Raw genomic sequence first — 17,231 nt, 5'->3', positions numbered from 1 at the left:
GATAGAAATAAACAACTACAGTTTTCTCTACCACTCTGAGTATGATACACTGTGATGTCGCAAACATTACCATAAAGCAGAGCGGTTCTGTCAAAAAAGTGCCGCTGCCAGACGTAAACAGACAGTACACTAATGACCTTAATGAGCTTCATACCTTTCGTCAGCTGCCGGATAAGCAAGTGGAGAAAATGAGTTGAGGAGCAATTTTGACAATGGAAGACACAGAATACCTCATTGGCATTTGGGAAGACGAGCATATATTGGAAATGCTTGATAACACGCACAAAAACTGAAGTATTCAAGATTTTCAGTGAGCACATGAAAGGCATGGAGCAGCGTAAACACAAACTGAAACTAGGTGATGCACAACACTGTAACACATTGTGATACATTACTTCCTGAATCGAAATGAAATTCAGGTGTGAAAACACCCTAACATAAGTGCAGCTTACAGTATATATAGCTTAAACTCCGAGTCATCGAAGTGGAAACAAGCAGACATTTTCACAAAGATTTCTATTAATTCTGTTGAGTGTTTCCTGCTTTGTCTGGTTCAAGTGATGCCTTTTTGTGTTGTCCTCTGATTGGTCCACACTGACCTAGAGAGTGTATGGATTATAGAAAGGTTTGAGGACTGATATACCGTAGTATGGCCTTATTTGACGACATGACAATTGATTGAAATAGCCGTGTAATTAATGAAAAAACAGCTTAAGCCAGAACCTTGCATTTTTTTTGTACCTCCACACAGCTGGCCGCTGTGTGAAACACAATAAACATGCATACAATCCCCAGCCTGCTTTAACAGACTGTGCATCTGTTATTATTTTTAAGCCACTTTATGTGAGTCTGTTGTTTCCAGTGCAACATGTCCAGCTTTCCTATTCATAAACATAAACTTTATAGTCCACATATGTACTTTCAATGAAACAGTGCAGTACTGTAATAATGCCTTTTACTAGGCTTTTCTATAAGGGGGTCCGTCAAAATGACAGTGGGAATGAAAACTGAGCATATGGCTTTTTTTTTGTTGAAAACCAAAAACAAAGGGGTGTTGACAGCTACAATTATACTTTCCTCTAATCTGTGTCCTTCATGGGCTAACTGTAAGGAAGTACAGCTACCAGCTTGTCGATGTTTTTGTGTCTTATTTTGGTCTGGACCAGCTGTGACTGAGAGTAAGTTTGTTTGTGCACACATGTACAGTATGTGCATTTGTGCGTTCACATTGTCCATATTCAAATGTATGACCCTGTCGTCATCCCCGGGCTGATCTGCGCAAATCCTGCAGCCTTCACTTCAGTCACTGTCTTGCATGTCACAGTTTGGGCAGCTGTCTGCATACAGCAAGTGATTGTGGTGCCTCTTAAAGGGGTCATATTCTACTAAACTCACTTTTATTAGTCTTTGGTGCATTTATTTCTGTATTTGGACCCTAACAGTTCAAAAAAGTTTGAATTTGAACCTTCCAGGTGCTGCAAAGCTATCTTTATATTCATTTTGACAAAAATTGAGTGGATTTCTACAACCTGTTTCAATTCCTGCTTAATTTGTAAAGTTTATAACTAGTTACATCATGACATTTGCACATATAAGGTCAAGACTTCCAACAAACATTTCTCAGAGTACCCCATATTTAATAATGATAATTATTGGCCAGATATTGAAAGTTAAGTTCTTCCTGAAAACAAAGGTGCAAAAGAATTGACCAAAAAGACATTTTCTGACACTTTTATTGCAAAGAAAACATGAGGACACCTAGGCAGCCTGTTATAATGGCAGTCTTAAAAGGGATAACCCCAGTTCTATGTGTACACACCACCAAAAAGATAAGATAGTAATGCAAATGAGTTCTAGAATTTAGGTTGGGACATATTTTACCATCTATATGCAAACCTGTGGCCTTGCTATGTTTGTATCATCTTCAAACATTAAACATCTTTCTATCAATTTGGAATTTATTTATTTTTTATTTATTTACCTGTGATAGAATTGCACAGCATTTACAATCAAAATCTGTTATGCACCAATTCACAAAAGTTCTACACTAATAATAGGCAGGCACTAACAGGCCTATTAGGTTTTCTTTCGTATTGCATCAAGTTGTAGTTTTTCAGGTTTTTCTCTGCATTTTAGCATTCCAACAATTGATGAGAACAGAAAAACCTTCAGATTATGTGTCTTCAATGAGTACAGACATCTCCACAATCAACCTTGTGTTTATGCTTCTATAATATTTCGCATCTATCTACAATCTACTAAAATGTCCATCAAAATAGGGTCCTGTTAATGTAATTCATATTTGATGCTGTCAAGATAAATTGTCAGAGCCAAGCTGTTTTAATTTAGTTGTTGAATTTTCTATGTTTTTTACATGTTTGTCAGAAATTTGTTATTGAGGTGAAAGCATTTATAGACAGAATACTAATGATAAATGCATGAAAAAAATAAAAATTCATGTCTGTCAGTTCACTTTCAAGCATTGTTGTAACTAAAAATATATTCTCAAACACTGTAATTGTTGTCTCTTGTAATTCACTTTTTTTTTAAATTGTTTTTTTCTTTCCCTTCAGCCATCAAACATCCCACAGTGATACAACAGGATATGTTCACAAGAAAATATATCAATTAAAATATGAAAATCAAATGCAAAATAAAAACAAACCAGGAAAAACAGCAAAAAACAAAACAAAACTATATATCAAAAAACTTATATAATTGTTGTCTCTTGTCTTTCTTTTACACGTCTGGATTTAGTCATTTTCTAATATGAACTATGGGTTTAGTAATAGTTAAAATAAAGCAGAAAAATAAATATCACGTGTCAGTATTCCGCTAGAGGCGGCAGCAACATCAGAGACATGCAAAATGAGACACAAGATAATATCAATGAGGACGCACTGCATGGGAGATAGAAAGATATGAAATAAATAAGGTGTCTGTGTGCTCACTATCTGCATTTGCATTACCGGGGGCTATACCGGCATTTCAGACTTATATGTAAAAACCTCAGGGCTCAAACTGTTTGGAAGATCAATGAGAGCTCCTGTACCAGCTGCTGTCGAGATTACAATTACTTCCAAATAACCCGAGAAACTGGACCAACCTGTACAAAGACTTGCCTACAAAGACTTCTGTGGAACTAAGATCTAAGTTAGAAAATAATCTGTAGTTATTTGTGTTTTGGGGAAATCTGTAGTTGCACTCCACAATATTAACCTCCTAAGACCCAGCTATGGGTTTTCTGTTCACATTTATGGACAAGAATTTCACAACTTTATACAAAAAAAAGAAAAGAAAGCTGTCCACCACAAAGGACATTCCATGACAATTTTAAAAAACTGCATCTGAAAAAACTGTTGCATCATGATGTTTCCAATATAGGCACCTATTTAAATAAACACAAAAAAAAGCTTGTACTTTGCTAACATTTCCTGGGTCTTAGGAGGTTAATCCTGTAAATATAGTCGTGGAAAAAATTATTAGACCACCCTTGTTTTCTTCAATTTCTTGCTCATTTTAATGCCTGGTACAACTAAAGGTACATTTGTTTGGACAAATATAATGATAACAACAAAAATAGCTCATAGCTATAGCTAATAGCTGCATTGTTCTGTAATGTTCTGTACTGTTTGTATTGGTGTAGTGAAATGTTGTGATGGGTTGTGCGGTGTGAGGGGTTGCAATTTTAAAAGCAATGCTTCTTCCATCCCCTTTTCAAACCATGTGTGTATCGGCTGTCCAGTTGTCGTCTGTTAAGTGCTTAACTGTGGTAGCAGGTTTGAAATAAACGTGTGAAATGAAATGAAGCTCATAAGAGTTTAATTTAAGAGCTGATATCTAGCCATTTTTCATGGTTTTCTTGATGATAACCAAAATCACTTCAGTTCTTACATCAATATCTGTGGCATTGCACTGACAAAAACAGCGCTTTTAGGCATTCCATGTTTTCTTTTCTGTTTTAGTCACATGATACACACAGGAGTTAGTACTTGATTGCATAACCATTGTTTTTGATGACTTATGATGGTCTAATAATTTTTCCGCAACTGTATATAAAAATACAGAATAAAGCATAAGAATTTTTCATAAAACTGAACAAATGGTGCGAAAACAAACAGTAAACGGAACAATAGAGCACGTATAAAAACTAATAGTGCAGTATAGAAGGACAGTAGTGTAATCCAGGATAGGCGTAAACATACATGAGGTATATTAAGACAAGAGAAGAGAAGAGAAGAGAAGAGAAGAGAAGAGAAGAGAAGAGAAGAGAAGAGAAGAGAAACTTAATTGATCCTCCAAGGGGGAAATTTAAATGTAATACTGTATATTGAGTGCAGGTGCTACCAACAAACACAGGAACTGATCGATTCTAATTAAACCTGAAACAGCTTTGACTCCTGCTGCTGTTTCCATCAGTCAATACCAATATACAGTCGCGGAAAAAATTATTAGACTCCCCTTGTTTTCTTCAATTTCTTGTTAATTTTAATGCCTGGTACAACTAAAGATGCATTTGTCTGGACAAATATAATGATAACAACAAAAATAGCTCATAGTAGTTTAATTTCAGAGCTGATATCTAGCCATTTTCCATGGTTTTCTTGATAATAACCAAAAACACTTCAGTTCTTACATCAATATCTATGGCATTGTACTGACAAAAACAGTGCTTTTAGGCATTCTATGTTTTCTTTCCGGTTTTAGTCACATGATACACACAGGAGTTAGTACTTGATTGCATAACCGTTGTTTATGATGACTTTTGATGGTCTAATAATTTTTTCCGTGACTGTATGTACTATATCAGAAAGTTTATTGTAGAGAACTGACTTTTTTTATTAACATAGAAATTCTTAGTTTTTCATAACAATATGAGGCAGAACAGGCATTTTTCAGTTGATAATAAACTTTACCTGTGTGACATTTTTCTAAGCCCTCCCTCTTTTTTCGGTATCAGTTGTGTGAACAGTGTTGACCACACAACGTGCCCTCATCGGCACACACACATTCAGCTGAGGAATGTCTCTCACAATCAGCCTTATCAGGCGTTTTGTCTGTTTTGTCTGAGGGGCATCCGAAGAGGGCCTGGTGTTACAACTGACAAGATTTTTGGAACACACACCTCTCTCTGTTGTTTTCCTGACACATCCCCCTCTCGTCCTGGATCTTTCTTTTCCACTGTGCCGTCTCTTCATTTATCATGCACCCTCCTTTAATCCAGTGTCTAGAAATCACATTCCCTTGTAATTTAACTGCAACTTTTATTAGGTCTGATATAAAATGTAATACAGTTTACGTTGTATTTTACTAGAAAAATACAAAGGGGCTTTGTGAAAAAAGAACATAGCTTTGATATGGTTTAAATCACTTGGTCATCAGATGGACTTGAATGAATTTTTCCTCTATTTAAAGTTTCTTAACCCTTCATAGGGCACTCATAGAAATTGTCTGGAATTCAACATTTCACCATTAGTGTGTTATTAAAGGACATAAAAAGACTTTATTACAGGGGTCTCAAACATGCGGCCTGGGGGCCAAATGTGGCCCGCCAAAGGTTCCAATCTGGCCCATGGGATGTTTTTGCAAAGTCAAAAATTCCACAGTCTTGAATTGAATTAAGCAAAAAAAAAATTGCTCGAATTAAGGAAAAAATGTTGAATTAAGCAAAAAAAAATCTTCAATTAAGTAAAAAAAAATCTTCAATTAAGCGAAAAAAAATCTTAAATTTAGCAAAAAAAAATCCTGAATTAACAACTTCAATTTTTTTTTCTTTTAGTGCAAAAAATAACATTAAATTATGAAAATATTGACATTTACAAACTATCCCGGAACAATAAAATGTGAATAACCTGAACAAATATAAACAACCTGCAATGTCTAAGGAAATTTAAGCGCAATTTCAACAATTTTCTGGCTGTTACTAGGTGTTTAGTGTCTTTGTAGATCCGATTTATAATGCACATGTAGAAATGATAAGTTGAGGCATAATATTGTTAAATTTGCACTTATTTTTCTTAAGAAATTCCTGTTTTTTTTCAGGTTAGTCATATCTTTTTTGTTTGGATAGTTTATCAAAGTATTTTCATAATTTAATGGTTGTTTTTTTCTTTACACTAAAACAAAGACAAAAATTTGGAGTTATCATTATTTACATGTTATTATGTTATTATTTTACTGGTCCGGCCCACTTCAGATCAAATCAGGCTGGATGAAAATGAGTTTGAGACCCCTGCTTTATTACTTTAGTGAAATGAAAAAAAAAAAAAAAATGTACAAAATTATGTAGAAAATCAACCTTAATGGAGTTACCATATGTGGTTCCTTACCCATAAGTGGCAATAAATAAATAAAAAATCCAAGAAGTAAAAATAAAAAAATTCAAGAAAAACACAGGTAAGGTGAAAGGAACATGTGTTTTAGAACATTAGACCAACATAAGAGCTGATCCAGACCCCTGTCCACATCCACATTATCCCTTTGAACATCATTCCTTACATTAGTACCATTACTTCATGGTACCTAACAAAGCAGGTACACTCACTGTTCATGCAGAGGTGGACCTTACAGACCCTGGAGACCACACTGGACCTGTCCTCACTGCAACTGTTGCTATCACTGTTTTGTAATGTGTGTGGAAATTACCAAAAATAGTCACTTGCCAGATAAAGGGTTAAGTGACTTATCAACATTTGTGAGAAATCAGGTATTTTCCTTAATTTAATTTACTGATCGTGTAGATGTACATAAAAGCTCAGATTAAAGTTGAAGGTTACAACAGAGAAAACTGAAGAAAAAGTGATTTTTTTCATTAAAATGTATCATTAACTGAACATAAAACAAGTGTCTCCATCCACTGTCATTGATCCAACTCCATGGATTTTACTGGTGAATCAGTGTTATAGAAGATGATGATGTTTCCATGGTAACTACGGAGCCTCTGAACATCCAAATGGGTCATGTCTGATGACCATGAAAAGATGACAAACTGCATTTTACACCAATTATTTACATGTATTGATAGTATGAGTGGATCAACAGGTATTCAAAATTTTAGGTCAGTAGATGCTTATGCTCTCCAGTGGATGTTTGGGTCTTTATGGGTAAATTAGTGGTTTTTTTTGTCTTGGAACAAAATGCATTGTCTGTAATTTTACCTCCGTTTGGGTTCTAATTCTAATTTAATGCACTGTTTTACTCTCTATCTGAACCATGCTTTCCAACTTGACTAACTTTTTTTGAAGGATTAGAGCAGGGGCGTCAATCTCATTTTAGTTCAGGGGCCACATTTGGCAAAATCTGATCTGAAGTGGGCCAAACTAGTAAAATAATAACATAATGATATATAAATAATGTCAACTCTAAACTTCTCTCTATGTTTTAGAGCGAGAGAAGTAAATTTACATTATGAAAAGGTTTACATCTACAAACTATCCTTTCAAAAGATGTGAATAACATGAAAAAACTGAAAAAAATAAGTGTAATTTTAACAATATTCTGCCTCAGTTTATCATTTACACATGTACATTATAACTTACAGATCACAGTGGATCTACAAATACACAAAACATCTTGTTAAAATTGTACTTACTTCTCATAAGACATTTCAGGTTGTTCATATTTGTTCAGGTTATTCACATTTTTTGCAAAATTATACTTTTTTTTAGTGGAAAAACATGAAAATATATATATTTACAAACAGAAAAATTTGGAGTTGTCATTATTTTTATGTTATGATGATAGTATTTTACTGAATCCTGCCCACTTGAGATTGAATTGGTCTGAATTTTGGAACCTGAACTAAAAGGACTGTTAATATCTTATTTTTTGCATTTCACAAATTCATCCCAAGGGCTTGACTGGACCCTTTGGCGGGCCGGATTTGGACCCTGAGCCGCATGTTTGACACCTGTGGATTAGAGGAATAACATTTCTAGTGCTACTTTTTTCCTCTCAGAAACTCCATCCATAGCAGCTCCCGCCTCCTTGCAGGAAGGACGTTGTTACCTTGTTCCCAGGCCTACCTCCTGCAGCACCCGTACCTTGACCCATAACATCCAATTGATTTATCCCTGATTGTTAGGAGGCCTCTGGAGCTGTGTCTCGATTGGCTCCATATGAGAACAGTGCCGAGAGGTCATCTATAACAATCATTTTCAGTGGCTCATTATTCCCAGGCCAAACAACCCAAAGACCCAATTTCCTACCACACCGTTCATAAAAGTGACAGATGGCCGAAACCTGGAAAAGCTTTGCTATAATTGTTAGCCCGCTGAAGTGCTACACACAATGCTCTTTAGTATAGTGGAGGTTGGACTCTTTTACCTGTTGCCATCTCTCACTCTCTTTCTTTCTCTCTCTCCCACTCTCTCACCCACTCCTTCCACCTTCTCTGTTCATTTTTTCCAAGATGAAGAATGCGAAGGAGGAGAGCGCGGTGTGTTTAATAGCTTTAGGCCATATTCCACCCAGTTCAACTTTCCTCCTCTTCATATGGCTCACAATGTGGATCCAACACACAAATATTTGCCAGGTAGTTTGTCTCTCTCTAAAGGCTCAGTCTACCTTAACGTGGGACAGCACTTAAAGTCACATGGACAGACAGAGGCCAAGACAAGGTCTCCTTTCATCCCACAGACCTGCCACTCTCTGGTATTCAGGGTCATCTAGTCACTTGAGCAAGTCTGCGCCCCTCCATTGCAGCCTGTGAGTGTCTTTTCTTGCTGGGGAAGTGCCTGTGTGATAAATGTGTGGCTTGGAACAACAGCTGAGACTAAGACTTGGCTCAGCCCTCCCTCTGCCTGTTTCAGACACAAACGTGGTTTCCTCATATCTTGGCTCTTTGTCATGAATGACCTCTTTCATTTTTCCCCACCTCCAATAATAACCAAACTCTTCTACTCAGCATTTAAGAAAAAAAAATCCTTCCATTTTTTTTTCTCAGAGGGCTTTTTTTTCTCATATTTGTTTCCACTCCTGTGTTTTTGGCAGAGTGAAATGCTAGGTCATTGCAGTAGCTGTATTCACTGCGTGGTGGCTTGCAGGATTGTGTGGGGTGGTGGGTGGGCAGATGAATGGTTTCAAAGATGTTTAAAACACGCATCCTCTTGCCAGTGAGGTTTTTCATTCACCAAAAACAACATATTTTTCCCACTCTGTTCTGGATTGTGCATTTGTTGATCTGTATGTGGGCATGTTTCCTCACTTTATTCCTGCTTAGACAGCATAGCTACCGAGCTTAAAAATGTCACAAAACGTGAAATGTTACAAAACTGTCACTTCCTACAAAGCCTTGGTCTGCAAGCGGCTTGTGCAATTTCCAAATCTTCTATGTTAAATAAATCATCTGCCCAAGTCTGGTCTGTTCACTAGAGCCTCTTGCAGATTTTACCTTTGTCAGTTCATTCATTGTAGTGTCACTTCAACCGCCAATTCATCTTATAAAAATAGGGGGTCTAACCCCCATCTCCCTCAACCATCTTTCATCCTCGTTTTGTGGCCCTCCCAGATGTGCCTCTAATCTCTCCCTTGTGTCTCTGAAATGTCAGAGCAGAGAAGCAAGCATGTACTTGCTCGCTATGGATTTCCCATGGAATGTGCCATTTTCGGTTCACCCTGCGTACGTTCCCTGTTTTGATAGGCGGTGATTATGGAGTATTTATTTTCCTACTGGGTGTGGGAACCCAACCTGTTGGTACACTACCATTGTGAAGCGGGTTGCTGTTTCTTCTGAAGCTGTGACTCACATGTTGACATACAAATGCACCCACACAAACACAAACACAATCCATTAGATTAGATATGATGAGATTAGATGTGTAATGAATGCCCAGGTCCTCACGTGAAGCCACCATAAGGTGTTTTTATGACAATGGGGAAATCTTGAAAAACGAACCGGACCATCAGAGCGTTGAAAAGCAAACTGAAACTGAAAAACAATACTTCAAATGCAGCACAGTTCTTTGTAACTTAACAAGGAAATCAAATTGACTTTCTGCCTTGTTGACTTTGTTTTTGTCTTGTTTACCTCAAGTACCTCCTGGATGCCAGCCCATGTTATTTTTCTATTTGCAAGTTTCATTTGAATGCACGTCATGCATGCTATGAATGCATGTGCGTGATGGAGGCAGGGTGTGCATGCCTTTCCCTGTTTGTTTGTGTTTGAGAGAAGAGAGCCCTAACAAGTGAAAGAGGTTAAGCCCCAACTATCTGACTTATTGGTGAATGGTGGAGGTCTGGGATCAGGGTTTAGTGGAGGAGGGGTCAAAAAGACGAAGAGAGAGTGAATGATAGAGGGAGGAAGAGAGGGAGGCCCCTTCAAGACAATTCCCCTGACGTTGGGTCATTCACAGACACAGGAAATGCTTGACCTCACACCCTGAGAAATGTCCACAGCAGCCCACTTGTGTTAAAGGTGTAATTGGGCATAATTAGAAGCTGGCAGTGAGAGAAATGGAGACGGGCGTGCATGCCCCACATGCTTTCCTTCCCCATGCCTGCCTCTGTCTGGCAGCCTGCGACACACCGGAGCCAAGCTCTCGCTGCACAGATTTACAGCAAATACCATCTCTAAACAAGCAAGCTTCACAACAACAAAGATTCTTTCAGCTCAGCTGCTTATTTTCAAACTGTAGCAGGAAAAGTTGTTCGCGCAGCTTTTTTCTGAAGTTTCTGCTCTCTGTTGTGTAATTGAGAGGGTCAACTGCACATCTTAATTTGTTTGCCACGGTCTAAATGAGAAGCAAAATCATGCATGAGATGGGTTTGGACATGGACATGTGAGACATGTTTGAGATAAAGAGGTCTAAGCTTTGCATTCTGACCCCTCACCTTGACATTAGCTTCAATTCCTCCTTTGTCCTGGCGTTCACTTCATAGAGGGTGAAGCCTTAGGTGGTATCGGCATTTTCACAGCAATTTTTGCACATTAACCTCTAGACTGTCTTATCTTGATATTGGTGTTATTTTTATATGTTCTTTTCCTTTTTTTTCCCCCTTTCCTCTGAAGAGTAACAAATAGGTGTTTTGAGTTTTTCACCACCCAACAATCAGCTGCGCTCCTTTCAGTCTGCAACTGAATGGTCTTTTTTTCTGCTCCCATTTATGCAAGTTTGCCATCTGTGTGATTAGCATTTCGTAGTCTAGATGTAGTAGGTATAGTAACTCGTGATCAAACGGGAGAACTAGTGACGTTAATGTGCTCTAGTGTTTTTTTATAAGTTACAGGGGAGGGTTCATAGTAAACATGGCTTTAGTGCGTCATCAAGCAACTGAATGCAAAAAATGATGAAAATCAGTTTAATGGTCTATAAGTACACAGTTTAGTGCTGCATAGCTCTAGAGACAAACCGCCTTTCCCTCATGTGGACTTTAATCTTATTCTCATGTTTAGAGCATGAATGTAAAACATGAAGAGACCAAATATCCAGCTGCTTCCTCTCAAAGCTGAGACAGGAATGCACTTTCATTTGGGTCCTTCATTCATAAGAAATAAACCATCAACCCGCATGCTGGGGTCTTAGTGAGAGTAAGGGCTGTCAGCCGTTGATGTGTTAGGGGGGTTTTGGACAGGAAGAGTTGGTGGTAGGTGGGGAAAAAAAAAAGCTCGGTGAAGGATGTATGGAGCATGTTGAAGAATATTTTTCTCCACGTTTATCTTGTCATAGGTAATGGGGCGACTGGAATATGGGAGGGGGGGAGACAACTTGCAGATAATACTGGATGAGGAGAGACAGAGATGCAGAAGAACTGAAGGAACGGTGAGAGAAAACCACAAAGTAACTGAGTGAAGCAGGGGGACGACCTGTAAGAGGACTGGGGGGGTGTGGGGGGTAGAGGTTAGCAGAGAAGTCAGTGATCACTCAGGAGGTCTGGAACTCTGACCCCTGACCCCATAGCGGAGCGGATGCCACCATGGTGAAAATGTGAGAGGTGAGGTATGTGAGCCCCCCAAGCCCTGGCGGAAACCATTCCCCCCATGATGAATGGGATGTTAGCATTGACACAAATTGGCCCATAATAATGACACAAGGCCGCTAAGCACACAGAGACAGAGTGACAGAGTGGGAATTACAGAGTGAAAGACGCTGCAGACGGGAAGAAAAGAAGACGAGGAGAAGCGAAAGGAGAGAGAGAGGGAGAGAGAAAAGATAAAAAATGTCTTACAGGAAAGAATTACCTTACCCAGTGGGACAGACAGAGAGGGGGGAGAGGGAGATTTATGACCCAGGGTATCTTTGGTGTTTTCTCTGCACTCTCCTGAACGGTGGGATTGTAGAAAGGCCTGGAGTTCAGAGGGCCCCTGACACACACAAAGGCGAACTCACATACACTTACACTCTGGGATGGCTGTTGTCCATTTCTATCAACACATTCCTGCATTCATCCATCCTTTTATCCTCCCTTATGTCACTCCTTCCCCTCTGATCCAGGTAGAGACTAATTAATCACACTGTAAAAAAAAAAAAAAAAAAAATCTGTAATTTAACAGAATTTTCACTTTATTTTACAGATTTTTCCTGTATTTTCAGGCCGTCACACTGATGAACACTTCATGACCCATCCAGAGTCAATACCCCCCGACTCCAATTCACCAACTCACAAACATATAGTTTTGCACTCTGTATAAAACTGTCTAATTTGCACTATGTAAAAAAAAAAACTCTACTTGCACTACAATAATATATAAATATACATACATACATACACATGTATTTTTACAGACTGTATTCCTTTACATGTCCACTCACTGTATAAGTACTTGCACTTTCTGTACATATTACAAAGTGAAAACCCACTGTAAATAATACATACATATACATATATTTCTAATAGACCGGACCCACTCACCCACCCACTGTATAAAAACTCCAATTTGCACCCTGTACATAGTACATTGTAAATCCACTGTAAATCTCAACCCATTGTTGTCTATGTCTCTAGTGGACTGCTTGTCTATATTGTGTCTAGGTCCACATGTTGCATGGGTCCATGTCAAAACTGCATGTCAAGAGCATTGTAAAAACCGAGGCCAAATTTCTTGTATGTGTTCACATACTTGGCCAATAAAGCTGATTCTGATTCTGATTATTTTCAAGATACAGGAAAATATCAATGAAATGACAAAAATAGACTGTGATTTTACTTGTCAAATGTAAAATAACATGAAAAAACTGTAACTGTGAATAATCAAAAAATTTCATTTTTTTAAAAGAAATTTTTTCTTTTTTCACAGAAAAATACAGTTAAAATACATTTGCAAATGTATCATTATTTCACAAATATTTATTTTCTATTCATGAGATTAAACTGTTAATTTAAAAGCTAATACTGTAGAAAAGAAATAATGAAATGAAATAAAATTACTGACAATTAACCGTAAAAGAAGTATTTGTTCTGTAAGTTTAGCAAGACTTGTTTGTTAATTGACAAATATCTTGTGTAATTACGGGAGGTTTCACAACAAAAATGTTGAATAAATGTATTTTTGTGAATGTATAACATGTATAAGCACTGATAAACTGTCCAAATACAGTTTTTATCAGTGGATCGTACAACTTAGTCTCATTGAAAAGTATTTACATGGATATATATATATATATATATATATCTTTAAAGGTAATTTGATTGTTTTAATACATGTAAATATTCTTTATTAAACATTAAAAAGTAAAAAAAAAAAAAAAAAAAAGCAAAATCTCATGTAAAGTTAGGGCAAAAAACTGTATTTTAATTATGGAAAATTACCATATTTTTATGAGATGGTTATTTTCCGTTATTTTACAGTATTTTTTCGGCACTCCTGCTGCCAGAATATTACTGGAGTTTTTTTGTTTGTTTGTTTTTTTACAGTGCAGCACCGATAGGGTAGAGTGAGAATGTGAGAGTGAATGAATAATGGATCAATAATGTAAAGCGCTTTGGGTGCCTTGAAAAGCACTAAAGAAATCTAATCTATTATTATTATTATTATTATTATTATTGTTATTATTATTATTATTATTATTATTATTATTATTATTATTATTATTATTATTATTATTATTATTTTATGTGGCTTAGTTCAATTCTCAGTTCTGATTGGTCAGTTGCAACATTCCACAGTGTGGTGTTTATGTAAATGGCCAAATGATTTATGATAACAGACAAAAAACTTCTGAAAGCTTAACAAACATCTTTTCAATTAGCAAATGTTTCTTTGAAGCTGGAATTAATATGTAGTATTGTAACCAATACAGACCCAAACATCCACTGAAGAACGAAGACTTTGAAAATGCTTTTTTTTTTTACTGCTTTTTATACGTTTTAGTTTTTATTAATATCTGTTTTTTTAATGATAACATCAGCTTGCCATCATCAGGTGGAAATTAGCACTAGTGGTACAACCTGGCACACTACATCTTTCCTTTTTAATGTTAATGTATATTGTGTATTGCCCCTGTCTAAATTTAAAAAAAAAAAAAAAGGCCAAAATCATCTCCTGATCTTTAATGTTTAATACCTGTTGATCCACTAATCCTATCAATACGTGTAAATAATTTGTGTCAAATAGTTTGTTGTCTTTTCATGGTCATCAGATATGACCCATTTGGATGTTCAGAGGCTGTATAGTTACCATGGAAACACTCTCATCTTCTATAACATTGTTTTTTCATAGTTTTTTCTGTTTTTTTTTTTTTTTTTTATATAATAACCCTCAACTTTAATCTGGGCTTTAATGAACAACTACATGATCAGTGAATTAAATACAGGAAAATACACTGAAAAATATGCAAAATACAACAGATAATAATTCAATTCAATTTTATTTATAGAGCCCAATATCATAACAAAATCGCCTCACTGGGCTTTACAGAAATTGTTGAATTGATTAAAAAAAAAAAAAAAACACAAAATGAAAATGAACAAATAATCAAGTAATCAGTTAGTAAACAGTTGGCGAAGTAAATGGATCAATGTCCCGGGCAGCCACCGTCCTTAGACCCTCCTTCTTGGCAAGGAAAAACTCCAAAAAACCCAGTGCATGGGAAACAGAGAAACCTCTGGGAGAACCACAGTGAAGGAGAGATCCACTCCCATGGACGGACAGGCTGTAGATGAGACCAGGACTGACGGACATCCATTTGCTGATGTAATTCCAGTCTGTAAGGATGCAGACCATAATATAATAAATGGTGACAAATCGCTTAAGAAAGGTTCAATCTAAGGAAAGATTCATCTGGGAACTGACACAAAAGTAGCACTGGATCTTTACCGGTTCAAGTAAAATAAGATAATACTACTGCTGCATTTCTACTATTGATAAAAAACTGAAGAAAAAAAAAGCTATTCAGTTGAGAATTTGTCCTGTCTGTCATCGGAGGACGTCTGTTGTCAAGGAGATGGAGTCGTCACTAATAACCAAAAAAAAAAAAACAATGAGAAAGAATTTTACCAGGGATCAGCTGATAATAACACTGCATATCATAGTAACAGGTGATATAGATATGCGCTACAGTGCATAAATACTGAGGTAAAGATGCAGTATTACTAAGACGGGTCGCTTCTTCCCCCACTTTTTTGCCTGACCTAATTGTTGTTGTGAAAAACAGTCTATGTTGCTATGCTACATGCAGCTCTACATCAGATAACGTTTTCTATCAAGAGCTTTTGCTCAGTTATTGAGTTCTTTAATAAATAGCTATGTAATACGTGGAATAACAGTCAGTCATTCAGTCATTCTGTGTTGTGAAATCCCTCTTACTTATGACTTAGAGATTTTGTTGTGATCAGAGAAGTAGAATGGAGGAAAGGAACGTATTTTCTCACTTCTCAATTCTCATTTGGAATGGAAGACATGACGAGCGTAATCAATCCACTCTTACTTATAATCAGTATTTGGCTGAACTTGGCTCTAATGTTAGCCTCTCCAACAGAAGTACTAATATTTAGGGGAAATAATAGTGCGGAAAGTCAAATCTGCACCTTGAAAGATGTTTTTTTTTTTTTTTTTCCGTGGTGGTTTGATGTTCAGCTCTAAACCAACAGATTCAGTACTTTCATGCACAGTGATTTCTGTTTATGTACGCATTTATTTATTTATTTATAAGGATGCACCAATACCACTTTTTTCCAGACTGAGTACTTGCTGATACCGAGTACCGATATGAGTACTTAATAATACCATTCCAGTTCGTAGTTCATTTTGAAAATGTTTATTGTCATTGTCATTAGTCTGACTGGAACAAAGTGCTGCTATTGATGTTTAATGCGTTGGAATGAGCGTTTCTCAGTCAATCCACTAGGGGGCGCCACTCTTAATTAACCATACTGGCTGAACACCACGAAGAAAAGTAAAGTTTTTTGAGAAAACTAAGGGGTAGGATTAAATAAGTTATACTTCCTCCCACTCCTTTTCGAATATGCAAATGAAGTCATGTATATGTATAGGTTTTGGTTTTTTGTTTTCCTCCATGACTTCTTACTACCTGTTTTATTTCTAAGGACTAAATAAGATTACTTTGTCTTGTTTCACATCCGTAATAAACTAAAAAAAAAGAAAAAAAAAAAGAAAAAAGTCAGTAACAACAAACATGGAGACAACAGAGGTAATACTCATGTGGATACTAATGTTGACATTGATGAGGGTAGTTGTCATAAATATGTCAGTAGCAGTGGCGGCTGCTCGTCTTTCAGACAGGGGAAGCTCATTGTCGGCTTACATAAAAATAAATAAATACATAAAAATTGTCAAGCTATTTAAACATAAATTCGGCCCTCCGTTCCTTTTTAAGAAAATGCTCAGTGACCTCATCGTACACAGTTGGCGTCCTTCCCAGGGACTGGACCAGTGTCCTCTGAATGTCCAGCAGAGCTGGGCTGCTTAGATTGCCTTGGCCCATTGTGTTGCAGGTGTAAGACTTCAGCCTTTTTAAACAAGAGATGCTCCTTTCACTCCGACCTAGCCAACAGTTTGATTGATTTAACTATCTACAAAACGATATTAAACTCGAACAAGAAATGATTAAATTATGTAACTGAAACAAGAAAACGCTGAAATTATGTTAAATTGAAACAAGGAAGTACAATGAGTGTGTTTTATTTACAGTGCAAGAAATGAATGAGTAATTTCGTAGTGGTTTCCCTCTCTCTTTCACAGCAGAATGTGCGACGGTATTAAACTGAACTGTGTCAGTGAAGGAGTAGATCTGAAAACAGCTGTCAATCAAACAGGATTCTGCCTTTCGACTGAT

This window comes from Sphaeramia orbicularis, chromosome 6, assembly GCF_902148855.1.
Source record: "Sphaeramia orbicularis chromosome 6, fSphaOr1.1, whole genome shotgun sequence".
In the NCBI taxonomy this organism is placed as follows: Eukaryota; Metazoa; Chordata; class Actinopteri; order Kurtiformes; family Apogonidae; genus Sphaeramia; species Sphaeramia orbicularis.
Note: the sequence above shows the minus strand (reverse complement) of the source record.